Source organism: Pseudopodoces humilis, chromosome 6, assembly GCF_049639895.1.
Source record: "Pseudopodoces humilis isolate 2021_Gansu_Grassland_sample_001 chromosome 6, ASM4963989v1, whole genome shotgun sequence".
Taxonomy (NCBI): Eukaryota; Metazoa; Chordata; class Aves; order Passeriformes; family Paridae; genus Pseudopodoces; species Pseudopodoces humilis.
The window spans coordinates 32,812,744-32,829,710 of NC_142205.1; the positions used below are offsets into that span (position 1 = coordinate 32,812,744).

At 36.4% G+C, this 16,967-nt stretch overlaps 1 protein-coding gene across 16 annotated transcripts in view; it reads right to left on the reverse strand.

Moving 5' to 3' along the window:
• The window catches only part of TENM3 (teneurin transmembrane protein 3), a 594,796-nt gene that overhangs the window by 344,670 nt on the left and 233,159 nt on the right, over nt 1–16,967 (reverse strand). For 12 of the 16 annotated variants that reach the window (XM_088056014.1, XM_088056013.1, XM_088056027.1 and 9 more), the window contains one exon: nt 6,025–6,272. The exons of 3 other annotated variants lie outside the window; for them this stretch is intronic. The gene's annotated coding sequence lies outside the window, so the exon portion shown is untranslated. Of the gene's footprint in view, nt 1–6,024; nt 6,273–12,161; nt 12,276–16,967 lie in introns of those variants that run through there. One more of the 16 variants, XM_088056015.1, reaches the window with a different exon arrangement.

Here is a 16,967-nt window from a genome sequence, read left to right on the forward strand (position 1 = left end):
CCAGAAAGCATGGAACTAATTATGGTTCTAATATACATAATGCATTCAGAGACCTCAAGTAACAGACATTACTACCTGGCATTTCCAGCCCAGTTGTTGAAGTATACTGATTGTAAGCATAAATGTTCATATTACGAAACAGGCAGATGGTCTGCTTCACCAGAAACATTACAGTCTGACATTTGTTATCAATTGTACTGATTTAATACTAATGAGAGTAAATGGAGACAGATTTGCAAAAATCTGTCTCTTGGGAAGATGTATGTGTACCTTTAAAAATCTTTTACTTCATACTTATCATGCTGTGGTACCAATAGGAATAATGATGTATTTCAATATACAGCACCACTCTGACATTTGCACAGAGTATTCAGGCCAGAAACCAAAACCTACAAGAGAATAAATTTCTTCAGGAAAAGAAGCAGAGGTGGTGCTTCAGTAACTCTGCCACAGCAGCAAACAAATCAAGATTAAACTCACTTTTTATGATGTAATAAAATACCATTATATCCAGTACTGAGGCTTTTGTTCACAAGTGCAGCAATTTGAAGATATGCACAGCAAGGGTAAGTAATGCTTATTCTCCAAATGCCAAAGTGTTCTGCTCTTTCTCAGTGTGTCCTGCTGACTGCGTGCTCACTGTGGGCAGGGGAGAGAAGGAAGAGGCACCAGGCTCACCACAGGACGATGGGCTACCAGGAGCCCTGCACTGCCAGGAACCCAAGCTGGGTTAAGCAGCACAGCCTGCCCCATCACAGTCACTGGCTGCGTTACGGACAACAGTATAAATCAGAAATGCAAACTGAGGAATGTTAAAGAAGAGGCATAAATTATCAGTGCTTTCTCAAGCCTAACACTTCTCCTTACACTTGTGCTTTATGCAATTGCTTCAGGCCTTTAGAACCATTAAGGCTGGCTATGTTTCTCATAACAAAGCAGCAGTGAAAGTGTTCCCTGTATGTCAGTGTCTGGTCATCAGCATTTCTGTGAAATGACTACATTATCATCCTCTCAGATTTTTGCTGTTATGAAATGCCACTAGCACTCCTTGTCCAGAAAGACACACCAAGGCAGGGATGCAGAGCCTCTACAACAAACCAATATCACAGAATAATTGTTCTTGTTTGTCTTGCTTGTTTTGTTTCCTTCAGACACTTTCTTTCCTGTTCCATCTCTTCTGCACCACCATAGTGTGATCAAACATACAGTTTCATTACTTTCTCATTAATAACAGCATTAATTCCATGGAGATTTCCAAGTTTATTCAAATGACTTTTAGTACAAGCACAATTTATGACCGAGGTGTAATGACACAGCATTATGTTGCAATTAAATTGCTTCACTTCAATTTATGTCAGACACCGAACTTGAGAACTGATTTGGACAGACTAATAGTGAACACCTGGATTTCTTCTTTTATAGCCAGAACTGTCAATATGATCATTCACTCACTATTTCATCGAAAGCCAATGCCTGTTCATTATCCCAGGTTAGAACACTAGGGGCTTCATTATGAAGCAAAATTTTATTTTTTTCTAATTACCCATGTACTATACCAAATAAATAAATTCAGTAAAGAGGTGTTAAAAATAAGCCTTTTAACCTAACCTTCCTATAAACTATTGATAAAAATTAGATTTAAGTGTATTTTTCATTGCTTGGAAAAACTGATTTCAACTAGATTTCAACTATAGACCCTATGTACCGAGGGTCAGGCATTAAATATTGCGTTTTCCCAATTTTTTTATGTTTTATAGCAAAGACATGGTCATTGCCAGTAACTTCTAAAGTAAGATCAAAACCAAGATTCTATTCCTTGCACAGATTGCTGTATTAGCATACTGCAAAAAAATATATACAGTACTTCTAGCAGAGATAAAAACGCCTCTGGTATGAAGTCAAGAAAATTTAAAGTAAAGTCAGTTGTACATGCTGTAACACACTTTTTCTGAAGCTTCTACACTGAAACATAACACAAATTAACTGTCATGTTTAAGCAATTATCTTCTATCAAAACTATCAGAAAACTAATTTACACAAGAGATACAGTAGATGCATTTCCAATTTTCCCTCTAGCTTCCCCAAGACAGTGCAACTGATCTAAACAAATACAGTCAATCACTTGTGAGAGTGTGTATGTGGGGAAAGAGTGCTTTTTAAAATTATTATTTATTCTTAAGTAAAGGGAAGAAGTGTCATCTTGCCTGTAAGGGATAGACTGGAAATACAGAAGAGACATCAGTGAATGTTTTATGTATAGGGATGTTATCCAGATCAATATTCTATTTTTCATTATAAGAATTTTTTCTCACAGAAAACTGATAGTACAAATGGGTACTATTCAATTTTCCAAACAAGCTATTTAGGGTAAAGAGGGAACAAAGTGGAGAGAAAAAAAAATTTATATTCAGCATCCTGAAACTTAATTTACCTCTTGTGACCTTGAGCAAGATGTCTTCTCCTATGTCACAAACCATAGCATCTAGAACATGAACCATATCAAGCCTGGGTTCCTAATCAAAACTTATAAACAAATCAGCAGCATTAGGCAAGAGGAGAGGGGACTGGACACCACAGATGACACAAACAGAGGGGAAACAAAACTTATTTTTTCCTCCGTTCTTTCTAGCAACTCTCAGAGAGCTACAGCAGCAGAATCTTCAAATCACTTTTATTTTTAAGTACAGGGCTGAGTGTTACTTCTACAATTTTCATACTTGAAAGTGATTTGCTGTAATAAATTAACATACACTGCTTCATATATGCCCTTTTTTCTGCATGCAAGATGGCAATTCCACTAAAATCTACCAAAATAGCAGTGCCTATTTTTGAAAAGTTACTAAAAAAGCACAATGCTCAAAAGAACAGTCTTTTTGTTGCTAAAAATATGTCTTCTGGAGATATGAACTACTTTTCCTCTCATATTGTTTTTTTGTTTTCCCTCAACCCTTCCTAAATACCATCTCAAAGCCTTGTGTTAGCATTGGTATTGAACCTAGGGCTTTCTGACTAAGAAAAAGAATATGAGTAATTTCTATGCCAAACTTCATAACATTAAGCTACTTGTAAATTCTTTCTTTTAAATTGAATCAGGCGCTTAAACACTCACTCACATGCCAGGCAGTAAATATTTTTTCAATTGCTAAAGAGATACAACAGAGTTTGGTTTTTTTTTTGGTTTTTTTCATCAAAACAAAATAAACCCCACCAATCCACAACCTTTCTGAGCAAAGACAACTGAAGTCAATTGTACATTTTATATATTCTTTAATTAGGACCTATCCCTTACTTCATCATCTATAACCCTGGCAAAACTCTGGGATTTTTCACATTAACAGGACTTGCATATCTATCACTGTCATCTTCTAAACCAGAAAGGTGTATATGTATTTCCACAATAGGATTAAGATTACTTTTCATGAAACTTTACACAAGGGCAGCAACCCTGTGTCCTGCTACCTCTAGCCAAGTCTGTGCCCAGCCCTTTGTCCCATCCCAAAGTTTGGGGTGTCCCTGTTACCAAGGCTCACCTGAGCTAAATATTTACTGTCACCAAGTCAGTTTTAAGGTGGGTCTGTTCCCCTGCCTGCATCTGCATTCATCCCCTCTAAAAGGCAGGCAGGACAGGGACAGGCACAGACAAGGACTCCGACCGTGCTCATGAAAGAAACCATGATCCTCACCACATAACCTGGCTTCATTATCTGAATCCAGCAAGAATTACCCAGTGAATCCAGACCTGGAAACTGGTTCTGATCCAACAGCTACTTTTGCTGAAGCACTCATCTTCTTACAGCAAGAACACCATAAAAAATTACAGAGGACAGACAAGAATTGCTCTTTCTTGTCTACTCCCGCTCTTCTCCTGTACTGGTGACCCCAAGCATTTACCAGCGACATTCAGCACATAAGTCAGGTGTCCATACAAAATTCAGTTTGGAGCCTTGATAGCTAGATTTCTATTGTTTATTTCTCATTCTCTTTGCAACCAGAGTTTGGCACCACTACCAAAGGCGTTACATCTTTAATGATACAAGCTGGAAAATGTCATATTATCATACTGGTCTGAAACTTGAATTTTGTGGAGAATGCAAAATAAAAATTCAGTCAAGGGTAGGGAAGCTGAACAACAAGACAGTAATTGTTGGCACACATACATATATATATTTGCCACAAAAATCTGAATGCAGTGGTGAAAAGCAGGAGATGAAGGAAATAAAAAATGGATCAATTACTGCCCAGGAAAAAAGTGCACCTTGGGAATAGAGCCTATGACAAACAAGCTCACTAAACCAGCAACTATCTGAATACATTTTTTCCCCTCACATTACACAAGATAAGACAATATTGTAGGCTTCTTCCTGCTGAAAGGCCACTAGCAGTTTGGAGTAATCAAAACCCTTTAAGAGACAGTAGTTGTGTAAGGCAGAATTACAGAGGCTTAGCGGATCTATCGGTGATTGATAAAAAACTGAACATAGTACTAATAATATATTTTCAGGTCTTATCATGTGTGTAAATTCATAAAGGGAATTCAAAGGACAGTTTTAGACAGACTCAATATTTCTGTTACAAATAGGCATATACATTATGAAGCGTCCTCTGGCTGAAAGGCAGATGTTTTGTTATCTGAAAATAGTATCGCAAGTTATGTTTAATCCTGTCCAGTCACAGTAATTCTTGCAATGATTTTCCTTACTCTTTTACTATGGGGAAAAAATCCATGGTCTTATTGGAGTCTTTAAGCAAAAATTACATTCTGGCTCCAAGTGTTTTAGCTTGATTTTTCCAGGGAGAGAAAAAAAAAATAAATTAATATGAAATGACTAAACAGAAAATCATAAAATTTGAACCACATTGTCCAAGTCCTATCAAATTTTGCAAGATACTAGATGTCTCAGATATGAATTTCACAGAAGTTAGATACCTTTCAGAAAAAATAGGATGCAACAGTGAGTCTTGAGGAAGAGCAACCACAGCTTTTCCCCTTTTCCCTCGAAGGAAAGGCAATCTACTTACTAATCAAAATTCACATTCTATTTGTTGAAACCACAAGCATGACATTCCTAATACACCCAAAAAAACATTGAAAGAGACTAAAATGAAAGGCACACTTGAGGAACATGGCAGGGAGCTAGGGTACCTGACAGTGGAGACTAAAATATATAGGGAATGGACCTAGAAAGAAAGTCAGGTTTAGTAGGTTTTAGTAGGTCCTCTACTCATGAAACAACTCCACAGTTATGAGTATTCCCAAGTCATTGCACCTGAGAAAGAAAACCAAACAAACAACACTTGAAGAGGAGATACATCTAAAACATACACATAGATAATATGAGTAAGTCAATACCAATTAAAAAGAAGGGATGAAAAACACTGCAATTATTATTGTAACTGGATAGTTTTAACTCTCTCGGTAGCATGCAATTTAGCAATGTAGATTTGTGCTGAGGTGCCTAAACAAAAGACAGAGCCTATCTCTCTTCGTCAAAATGTCCAAGTAATATGATAAACATTGAAATAGAACAGTGGAGAAAACCTCCTACCATTTATTCCTCATATAAATAGATACTATTTGTATATGTAGACTGTAAGCACACATGCATCCCTTTAAAGACCTGGCTTTCAAAGTAGATTTCATTTTTTTCCCTGTTCATCTAAGAAGAAAATATCATTCAGGGAAGGCAAATAAAATAAAGAGAATAACTGATGCCCCCCAAAATCAAGAGCAGATACAAATTATTGTTGACTCATATTGTAAATTGCCTGTCCACTACTAAGCTTTTAGAGTAATGCAACAAGGAAAAAAATGTTTTTCAATCACTGCCATCCATCAACTTGGTAAACAAGTAAAACGTATACTCTGCCATCTGCTAGCTATTAGTCTGGGTAATCACAAAATATCATGTAATGTAATCATAAAAAACCACTATTATTACCTACTCTTTCAATTTATAAGCAAATATTTATATCTGTCGAATGATTTTATGCTAGCATGAGGCTTGAACCTTCTGCGCTGCTTACCATCAATCTAGTCGTCAATCTAAGATAAGTCTGTCTCCTGTTCAGTCCTCCTGCGTTTGGAAAATGCTCAGCATGGCAGTGCTGTATTTGATCCCAGAAGAAATCGCATGAAGAGAAGGGTCAGTAATGATCCAGCTGCCAAGGACCTGAACAGTTTAACAGCAATGGCTATGTCAGTAGTCTTGCTCTTGGTCAGACTGGCTTAGATGGTCAGAGTAGTCTTGCTCTTGGTCAGACTGGCTTAGATGCTGCCAAGAAAGAAGAGAATTCTCAGTTCTAGGATTATTTCTTTCTGCACCTTATTCTATTTACCCTTGATACTTTCAACATATCTCCATGAGAAAGAGCATTAGAAAAGTCACAGTTTTCTTAAATTGCCTCTTTTAAAGGTACAGTAGAAATAGCTGTTCTAAAATGCTTAAGTCAGAGGAATAGTGGTTTTTTTCCCCCAGATTTCCAACCAAAATTATCCATTAGAAAGCAAATACATTAGTAGGAAACTGTGCAGTGAAACTAAAAAAATCATACTGAATTTTTTTTTCAGTGATATGTACTATTAAAATATGTTTAAACAATGGAACTTGATCTTGTTCCTAGAAATTTCTCAATAAACTGAAAAGTCTTCACATAAAGGGACATTCACTATTTTTATTAGCTCACAGAACTTGCCAGAGCTATTACACCATCAGACCAATAGCAACAAGAGGTCCAGTTGGCTAGAGCTAAGACACTTATTCCTTATTAACTATTTAAATTTATGGCAGAAAACCAAGTATTTTATGGCAGGGAAGACTCTACTTAAGCAGATTCTTTTTCCCAACAGCTAAATGTCAAAACCAAAGGTAATAGTGTGACACAGAAGCCATTATTTCAGCTGTACATGACTCTCATTTGTTCCTGAACGTGATCCTCTGCCAACTTGAGGGCTAGAATCTGCTCCTGCAGTGACACAACCAAGTGGAACAGCATACCAGGGGAATACCTGGGGTGCTGGTGGCCTCCCAGGTGTCACAGTAAATTAAAATGGCAACTTTTTAAAGATAGATCTGCTGGGCTAAGACTGACTTTGAAACTCTGAATGGATATGTCTCTCAAGCTACAGAAATATCTTTTCTTTCTTCAGATCAGCTGTTTTAGGGCTAATTTCCATATAATCTGTCAAAAACCTTCATTTTCTTTCATGCTTTGGTCAGTAAAATTGTCATGTTCCACAAACACTATCAATAAACCTTAAAGGTACAGTCCAGGATCCCAAATCAATTAAGAGTGTAATAACACAGTCACAGGGACAGGAGAGAGGTTATGCTTTTTAAAACACAAGTATGAAGTCTGCACTACCAGAAAGAGCAACCTTCTTTGCATCATGGGGTAAACACCTGCAGTAATTAGGGTTTTCTTTGAGGCAACAGCCACTCAGTCTGGCATATGGTGCTGCCAATCCAGTTTTGGAGCCCTTTAAGTAACAGAGGTCATCCAAACTACTGAAATAAGGAGCAGACTCAACCAGATCTCTCAAACACATCTGTCTCCCAAATCTAAACTTGTCATCCTTTTCCAGGTGTTTGTTAAATATTTCTGCAATTTGTATGGCAGAATCTCTTGCAATGGAGAGGAATTAGGAGTTGAAAACCCACATTTAAAAACTATATTATCCATGCTGCAAGGTGACCATGAAAATTATGGAATGAAATGTGTATGATGGCAAGTGAGATTTCAAATTTAAAGCTAAATATTGATACATAAACTGAGAAATGTTCGTTTAGTTTCATGTATTTGATACAATATTTAATTATGTGTTTGCTGCAGAATCCATTACTGTTGCCACAGGAAAACAGTAGCAAGATTGTATGTGCCAGCATCACTCTCTCATTTTCTCACTTCCTAAACTTTGTGTGTCTATCGTATTTCATTTTGATATCTACATTTATTATATATAGTATTTATGAAATTTAAAAATTAATGCTGTTATAAAAAGTATACATAGATAACAGAAAAGAGATAGTGATTTTAAGATGGTTTTCAGTCTAGGAGAGGTTTCATTTCTTAGGAGATATCCTCTAAGTCTATTCAGCTTGACCACTAATGCAAATTTTTACTTCAGTGACTGAAAATGTAAAGGAAATCTCTAAAAGCAAAGGCATTTCCTTTTTTTTCTGGATCAATTCTGTAATTATGCCATATGCTATATGACAGAAATAAGGGAATTTACTGATTAACAGAAACAGAAGACTTCAGTAAATGATTGCACAATATTTTTCAACTAGACTGGCACAAAGAGAGAAATAAGTGGGAGGGAAAGGGCAAGAGAAGGGAAATTTAAAACCAAAAATTAAACAAAAACCCACAAACAAACCAAAAAACCCGACACCCCAATGACAAACTAAACCTTCTAGACTATGCCAATTTAAATTCCCTCTGCAAAATTTTAAAACAGGCTCTTTCCCTAAAGGCCCATGCCTCTGTCACTCTTATAAAACACAGGGAAAAGGGAATGTCCCAAGAGAAGAACATACACGGATATGTTTAACCAGAGAAGCTGACTGACTTATATTAACCATACAGTGTACAGTAAAGTCATAAAACAGTTTGCTGTCTTTAATTCTATACTTTTTTTAGAAAAAGATATTTTTCACTTCTTTACAATACTTTTTATTTAGTCTAGCTAGGTTTTTTTTTTTTTAGAATTCATAACTTCTGATCACTTCAGAAGTTTTAAGACCAACTCCACAGAATCACACCCAAAAGGCTCAGTTTGTAGCCTTTGCTGGTGGCTGCAAAATGAATGCAGAAAAATGCCTGCTTGGCCATTTTTCCTGCTGCATTAATACAGAGGGAAATTTACCTCTGTCAATGGTTGACAAGATAAGCTGCCAGCACTCAAACTAAAAATGTTTACTAGGCTAACAAGGCAGCGATTCCCTGAACAGTGGCAGCAGAGGGGAGCACTGCGCTCTCGTCTAAAGGTACAAACTTGACCTCAACAAGAACGACTGCTCCATCTGCCAAACTAGCCACAGTGAGCATAGGCAAGCGCAAACAAGACAATCCTGTCGTGCACCATGTCAGAATGGTATGGGTAACAGACATGCATGTCAACATAAAACTGCTTCTGGGAAGTAAAAAAACACAAACCCCGAGGAGCAAATTGCTATTGACTCAGAATTGTATTTTGATCTTGTACTGGGGTATTGGATATTCCAGTGATTGATGTATTGTACTGTTAAGCCATAACATATTTTGAAGACAAGGGAACACAGGTACTTGACTGAAGAGATGGAAAGTGGGATGTGATGTGCAGAGCTCAGCCACCATGCAGGGCTGGAGCTGTGAAGAAGTCACAGCGGCAAACTGCACAGCAAGTTGTCAATGCCACGGCTGAAGAAGAAGTGGCGAGGAAATAGGATATGGTGAAGTAAATGTAGAACTAGAACTCCACTTTCTCCTTCCCACACTGCCAAGTGAATCTCCACTAAATGTATTACATTTTACTCATGATAAGAAAACATAATTGCCACTTGAGAAAGTGTATCTGCAATAAATATCAAAGCATATGTATTTTCTAAGAAAGAAAAGGCAGCCTAACCAGAAAATAAATTATAGCTATTAATTCCCCACCAAAATTTCTGACGTTATCCATTATATGCATGAAATTAATGGCTGTAAGTTCATGACAAGCAGATATTGCTAAAGCAGCCCACTACTTTTAAGTGACAATGCTCTCACTTGAGACATCAGTTGGGGAGATATTAATAATCCAAGTACAGTTTAATTTCTTACAATGTAGTCAATATTTTAACTATCCATAACAAATGGCCAAACAAGTTTTTAACCCTACAACAAATGACTATGCAGCATTTTAACAATCGATAGCAAATGATGGAACACAACAGTAAAGTATCTTCCCTAGCTTTAGATGACTAAGTAAGGAAGATGAATATTGAAGAGCCTTGGATGCAAGATCAGCACACCTATTCACATTTTCAAGAAATACAAAATCAAAATTATGCATAAATTGAGGATTTACTTGCATATCCTTTAAGATACAAATAACACAATATTATCAGGAAAAATTTTTTCTATTCAGCATTTCACATTCAAATAAGTATTTAGTAAAAGTTTAGGTAATATATTAATAATATATATAACTAGTAATATAATTACTAGTATTAATATATCAATATTAATATATTACTATAATTATAAATTCTATATAATATTTAAATAATATTTAATATATATTATAATATAATAGAAAATTATAATTATATATTACTGTAGTAATATAGTATAGTATGACTATCTAAAGGAAATTTTTTTCATACAGCTAAATCTTAAAATCATCAACAGGTTTTGTTAATAACCCAGACTCCAGCTTTCTCAGCCTGGACTCACATAGCTGGGTGGAGTCCTTCATGTACTGGATTTCCCTTTAAGACTATGTATGAACAGATAGATACTTACGTACCTGATAAAAAAATAAGAATCAATAGAAGATTAGCAGCAGGATTGTTACAAATGCTGTTTGTACAAGCACTGTTACACCAGCAGATATCATAAGGGTATATCCAGGGATTCTCAAAAGTCCAAATGCCTGATTCCTACCTAATAGAAATAGGGTCTTAACCCTTGTCTCTTGAAAAGAGATTATTACTGAAACTCAGAATAGGGGCTGTGCTCCCTTTTTCAAGGCAAGGTCCGTTCTTGGCAATTCAGTTCACGCACTTTGGGTTCAAGTGGCTTTTAACAGGATCAAAGACCAACATAAAAATGTAACTGTACCAGGTACATAGCTGTTGTTTACTTTGTCCCTTGCAATGGTGATCCAGTGACCTACTAAGTTAACCTTAGGTGAACAGAAATTTGTAATATTTCACTACATCACAATCCACTCCAACTTCTACATTTATATTACAGAGAAGACCCATTTCTACTTCTAGTATGAGCAGGTATTAAGGGATCTTAAAAAAAAAGAAGTCCCAGAAAAATAAACCACAAAATTTTCTCTAAAAAGATATAATATTAACAATATAACAGGTAACAATAATGTTAGTGTACTTCTTACAATATTTTTAAACAGTTTCTCACTCAAGTGGTCAAAACTTGCATGGATGGGTTTTTCTGACACATGTTTGGAATGACTGGTGTAACTCACCAGTTGCAAGTTCCCCTAAGTCAGGGAAGTGTACTAAACACACTGCTTTTTGCTTTAAAAATATTTTTCTAATGTAGCACCTAAAGATATATTTTGGAAAATACATACCAGACAGACTACATAAACACCTCCTCTCTCAACGCTTTCATCGTAATTCACACAGACAGCACCTTAGACTTTCGAAGACATTTGCTATGAGGTATCAAGTAAACTAACTTCTTGTTCCTGAAAATACCATTTGCAGCAGTGACAGCTTTAGTTCTTTACACTTCATTAGCACTGCAGTCAAGTCCCTTTCTCCAAAAGATAGAAGTGTTCATACAGAAAGAAAAATAATTTTCAGAGACATGAAAAGTGATAAAACCTTTTGGATAACTTTATCTTCAACAACCTATGTCGTACAAAAACTGTGTAATTTTAAAACCTCCTGATTAGATAGAGGGTTACATGAGAAAAACCCTACACCTTCCCACTTTCATTTTCCCTTCAAGAACACACCTAACAGCAATTTCATGTTTTAATTACATAAACAACTACTTTCAGACCCTATATTCTATAGAGTATATGCTCTCCTGGGAATAATACAATTATCAAGCTATGCAGTTTGATGCACACATTACAACTGGATCATTTTGTTTTTTGTTTTTTTTCTGAAGACAGAAAATAATAGCCCTTTATAGAGATAGGTGCAAAAACCAGATGGATGCAAGCTCCTCATCTCACCATTAGCCAAAAATTAAGACTCCCATTGCGCACTGGAGAAACAAAATGTAAATGTATGTAAACTGTGTTACAAGGTAACAGAACTAAACATCTCATGAGTTACAAAACATTCCCTTGCAGCTCCAATATATCAAAACAGGATGCCAAAAAGTAAAATCCTAACACTGATTTAAAAGCAATTTGGTATCCTTAGAGGGCGTCAGTTAAAAGCTCTAGATCAAAAACAAACAGGCTTGGTATGTTCAATTAACCTGCATCTTACCCAGAAGTAAAAAGTGAGACACCCAAGTCAGCATCAGAATCCAAAATCTACAAAATACACTGCAAACCCCTTCCTGCAGCTTCGTAATGAGAATGGTTAAGGGCTGGAACTGCCTGCCAAGAGAGGCTGTGAAATCTTCATCCTTGGGGATTTTCTGAGTTTGACTTAACAACACCCTCAACCACCTGATTCCGCTTTGAAGGAAGCCCTGCTTTGAGCAAGGGGCTGAACTAGATGACCTGAAGAATACCCCTACAACTGTAATTATTCCCCAATTTACCATATCACACACTGGAGAACCCTTTAATGAGACACTAACAAGGGCTGATAGAACTACAAAATATACATTCATGACCTGAATTATGAGTTTCCCAAACAAGAAAATAAAATAAAAAAAAAAAAAAGAAAAAAATTATATGCTACCCTGAAAAGGTGATTACTAGTCGAAAGTCAGATGGAATATCTTTCAGTGAACTAATAGAGATGCACTATTCTGACAGTGTTAACAAGAAAGGACTGCAGGTCCCAGGAGCTTAAGGCTCTGAAGAGACTTTGGCACAGTTCCCTCTCCTTGTCCGTGCTGGCAAACGTCCCCATTCTTCCCTTAAATTAGGCTTTGCAGTAGAGATGATTAAGCCTCCTAGTAAGAGTCTGACCTCATGGAATCCTGTTCACTGTGTGTGCAGCGCTTCACAGGGCTCCAAGACTTGAAGGCATTCTAGATTAATCAGCCATACCACGAGGAAAATGAGTGAAAAGGATAGCTGCAAAACACAGTGATTCCAGATTTGGGTTTTAACTACACAGATAATGTTAAAAGAAATATATGCGCATGCGAACAAAACTGTAAAGGCACACTCATTTCCCTGCCTCAGTTTCCTCAATAGCAAGAAAAGACTGCTCAAGCCAAAGCTATTTTGCATATCCAAGCTTCTCTTAAAACAGCTTTTTCTTGTCCTAAGGGAATTTCTCAGCTCCCTTGAGACCATGTTGAATGTATTTCTGCTTTCTCCAGGTATTTCCCAGTACTCTGGGAAATATTGCTCCCATTAGAAATCTTAGTTCACTTTGGATGACAGCCTGTAGATCAGACTCACAAATGTCTTCTAAAACTCTTGAAAGATGATTAACTGCTTCTGAGCTCAAATGTGAAAAATCAGTCTAGCCAGCAGCTATTCCTTTGTAAAAAATGCTCCTTTCAATAATAATTTTAAAAAAGGCAAGCATTAGCATCATTATTAGGACTATACCAGGTAAAAGTTTTGCACCCGATCACTTGCGGGTTCTATTTCTCATCATGTTTTCAGCCCAACATTTGTACATTTTCCACAGTCTGGCATCAAACAGAATCAATATGCAGAAGACATGAGATTGCCTGACACATCACAGCACCCTTTCAGCCACACACTGATGAGACTTACATGTATTACAGAATCTAATGAAGTTAATGAAATTTTGTAACAATTTAAATCAAAGTCGCTTCTACTTCTGTCCATCCCCTTAGCCACGTCCACAGAATTCCTCCCTTGCACTGACATTTGAATGACTGCAAGGTACACAGTTTTAGAAAGAAGTAACAATACTGAAGGAAAAAAGAGCAGTCAAAGTTAATATTTGCTCTGCACAGCTTTCTGAACCAGCCTTGATTTGTTTCGTATAAGCACGGGCAAGGACACAAGGAAACAGCACAGCCCTGCCTCACTTCTGCTTAAACAACAACAGAACACCAGCCTCACAAATGTCAACTACGGTTAAAAAAAGCCACATACAACTTTTTTTTTTTTTTTTTTTTTAAAGTGCATCTATATCAGCATCTCCTACCTGAAACACAAAATCATTGAATATACTGTGCCTCCCTGATTTTAAGTTTTTCTGTAAGTATTTATTGACTTCCTAATCGACAATTTTTTGGCTGAATTTCAAGGCAGCTTCTTTTTCCAAGTTGAATTGGAAGTTTTTTAACCCCTTGGTTTACACTGGTAATTGGAGGTTAGGAAAAAAAACCGAAACAAATTTATTTTATCCATTACAGAGCCAAACAGAAAAAATGCCTATAGTCTTTGACACAGTAGTTTTCCCTGAAATCTCTAATTCTACTGCAGCTTTTTTAATTTTTTTAATCTTTTCAAACAGATTTTTAAAAAGGAAACTTTAAAAGGTTAATGTCAATCCCATTATTTCAAATAGTCTTTACACAACTTAAGAATGTTGCCATTCAGTGTTGCCCAGGAATCCAATTAGACTCCAAATCAGAGTATCCAAATTACAAAAGCACCATAAAACCTACTGTGCTGCTGCTAACAGCATGCTGGATGATCATGTTTGTTATGCATTTTAGGAAAAGTTAATTCTCATCTAGTTTATGTTGTACTATAGTCTGATTCCACCTCCTCTGCCCACAACTTAGCTTGCACAGATATTCTCCTTCACAACAGTACAACTGTGAAGTCCCAATTAGACTGAATAAATCTGCATGTGATATTTTAGCCATTTCAAAATATTGAAATAATTCTCTGAAGTACTGTGCAGCAACATATGGTATTTTATCCTGTTTCATCATTTGTACAGAATAGCTTGCAGTGATTTGTTACACAATATTCTGAAATACTCTGCAGCTGTAGTCTGCAGGAATAGAAGCTTTCTCCTTTTTTCACTACTTATTAGGATCTCAGAAATGCTTTAAAAAACTTAGCAGAAGATCCACTTATAAGGATAACAGGTTCTTGACAAACCAGCTTCTATCCAAGAGGGAAATAGATGGAAAACAAGCAGTTAAAAATGAAGGTGTACAAAATTAATTTTACTGTTTCTCTTTAGATACCTATAGCCCTTACAATAATATAAATCTTGGAATTAAGGAGATGGGTATCACCTAGAGATATTAGCATGCTTGGAACTACGTGCAAACTTAATTTCATTAAAAGCAATGTCTGTTACGCTTCCCACCACCAGCACTTTCTTCATTAAGAAGAGCAGTCAATGACTTGCTTTAGCATTCAATGCACATTGGATGCATGTGTTCAACTGCCTTGATTTTTTAAAAAAAAATATGAGCCTAACAGAAACTCAATGTGATACATCCACACCAATGCATTCATTAACAATCTTTATTTAGAAAGTACTTTTTATGTACTCACACAACAAAGGGAAATGGTTTCTGCTCCAGCCCATTCGCTCATCGTTTCTATTGCTGCCTTTGCAAATAGAAGTCTGAAATTCCTTTCAGGAGTCCTCTGGGGTGGAAAGTTCTATACTGCTGTTTCCAAGCATCCCTGCGTGCTGCTGCATGCCACCTCCAAAATGCTATGCACTTTTTCCTTATATACAAACTGAAAGTGCTTGGCACCATGGTAAAAAAAGGCTGACATGCCCTTAACACACCTTTTTTAGACTTCAGTTATTCTTTTCATCTGTCTGCACTGTCAGGCTTTAGAGGCTGCGTGATTTGAAAGCCATGAGGACGCTGTGGTTTGTGTAGCAGACAGATCTGGGCAGGTTGGCAGCTGCAGGTAAAGCAGAACCACTGCCTGATCCCTACACCTCTCCCCTGTGCCTGATGACAATTATTCACAGTAGCAACACAAGCAGACTCACTAAAGCAAAGCTACTACTGTTCCCAGCCCAACACATTCATCCACAGTGTTAGAAACTTCCCAGAATATCACTGAATGAAAATCATTCCTTAATGGCAATGCAGTCAGTCAGACCTTATACTACATGCTGTAATTATTAAATCATTCTATAACCATAGATAAGAATAACTGGATAATTTTAATAATATTTCAAACAAAACATAGAGATGAAAATAAAAAAAAGTGAACACTGGTGAATACACATGATTAGAATATAGGTTACAGAGAAGCTATCTAAGCACTGCCTATGCAGATAACAAAGCCTTAGAAACAAACTGGAAAGGATGGTGTGGAAAATACTAGTTAAAGATATGTTAAAGATAAAGATATGTTAAAGATAACAAAGGGTCCTAGAGTTCTAGAACATTAGCTGTAAATGCATATAATAAGTTAAAAAAAAAAAGAAAAAAAAAAAAAAGAGGCTTGTCAGCCTTACCAAAGGAATCTGAAATAAAGCAGGAGGGACAGAATATTCTTTCAGGTATTTCTACGATATTGTTCAAACTGTCCAGCATTCCATAAATTAATCCAAAACACACATTCCCTGTTTATTTACAGATGCATTATGATGTGCTTATTCTAATAGCAACCTAACTGTGCACATGGCAGTGCATGTAAGTGTGGTTACAATTTCCAGTGGTATGAGTCCTTTGTGGTTACCGACCAAGCAATGAAATTTTATTACTATAGTGATAAAGCTCATGTATGAATCTTACAAAAGATGAATGACCTCGTTTTTCCTCAAAGGGGAGTTCCACTGTTACAAGAGCGACGGCTGGCAAAATAATTATGCCATCAAAAGACTTAACTGATTCAGCTGGAGCTCAAGATCTGTCAGTAATGCTGCTCACGAACGCTACTGAAAACGCTTATGAACCTGGCAAAAACGACATTAGAAGACTGACAGTTTTTCAGATAGATAATATTCCAAAGAAATCTGGGTGAAGTTAGAAAAAGAAATAGTGAGAGAGATGATTCACCTGATCCAAACTGAAATTTGAAATCTATGTTAAAAAAGGATACATTCATATACTGGCATTAAAAATTGTTAAATTTCTAAAATCCTGTATCTGGGGAGGAATCCATCAAGCATTATAAACAGGAGCAATACTTGTTTTAAATGGATTGCACATTTAAGCTTTGAAATGTAACAGTTAAAACCTGCAAAAAAATA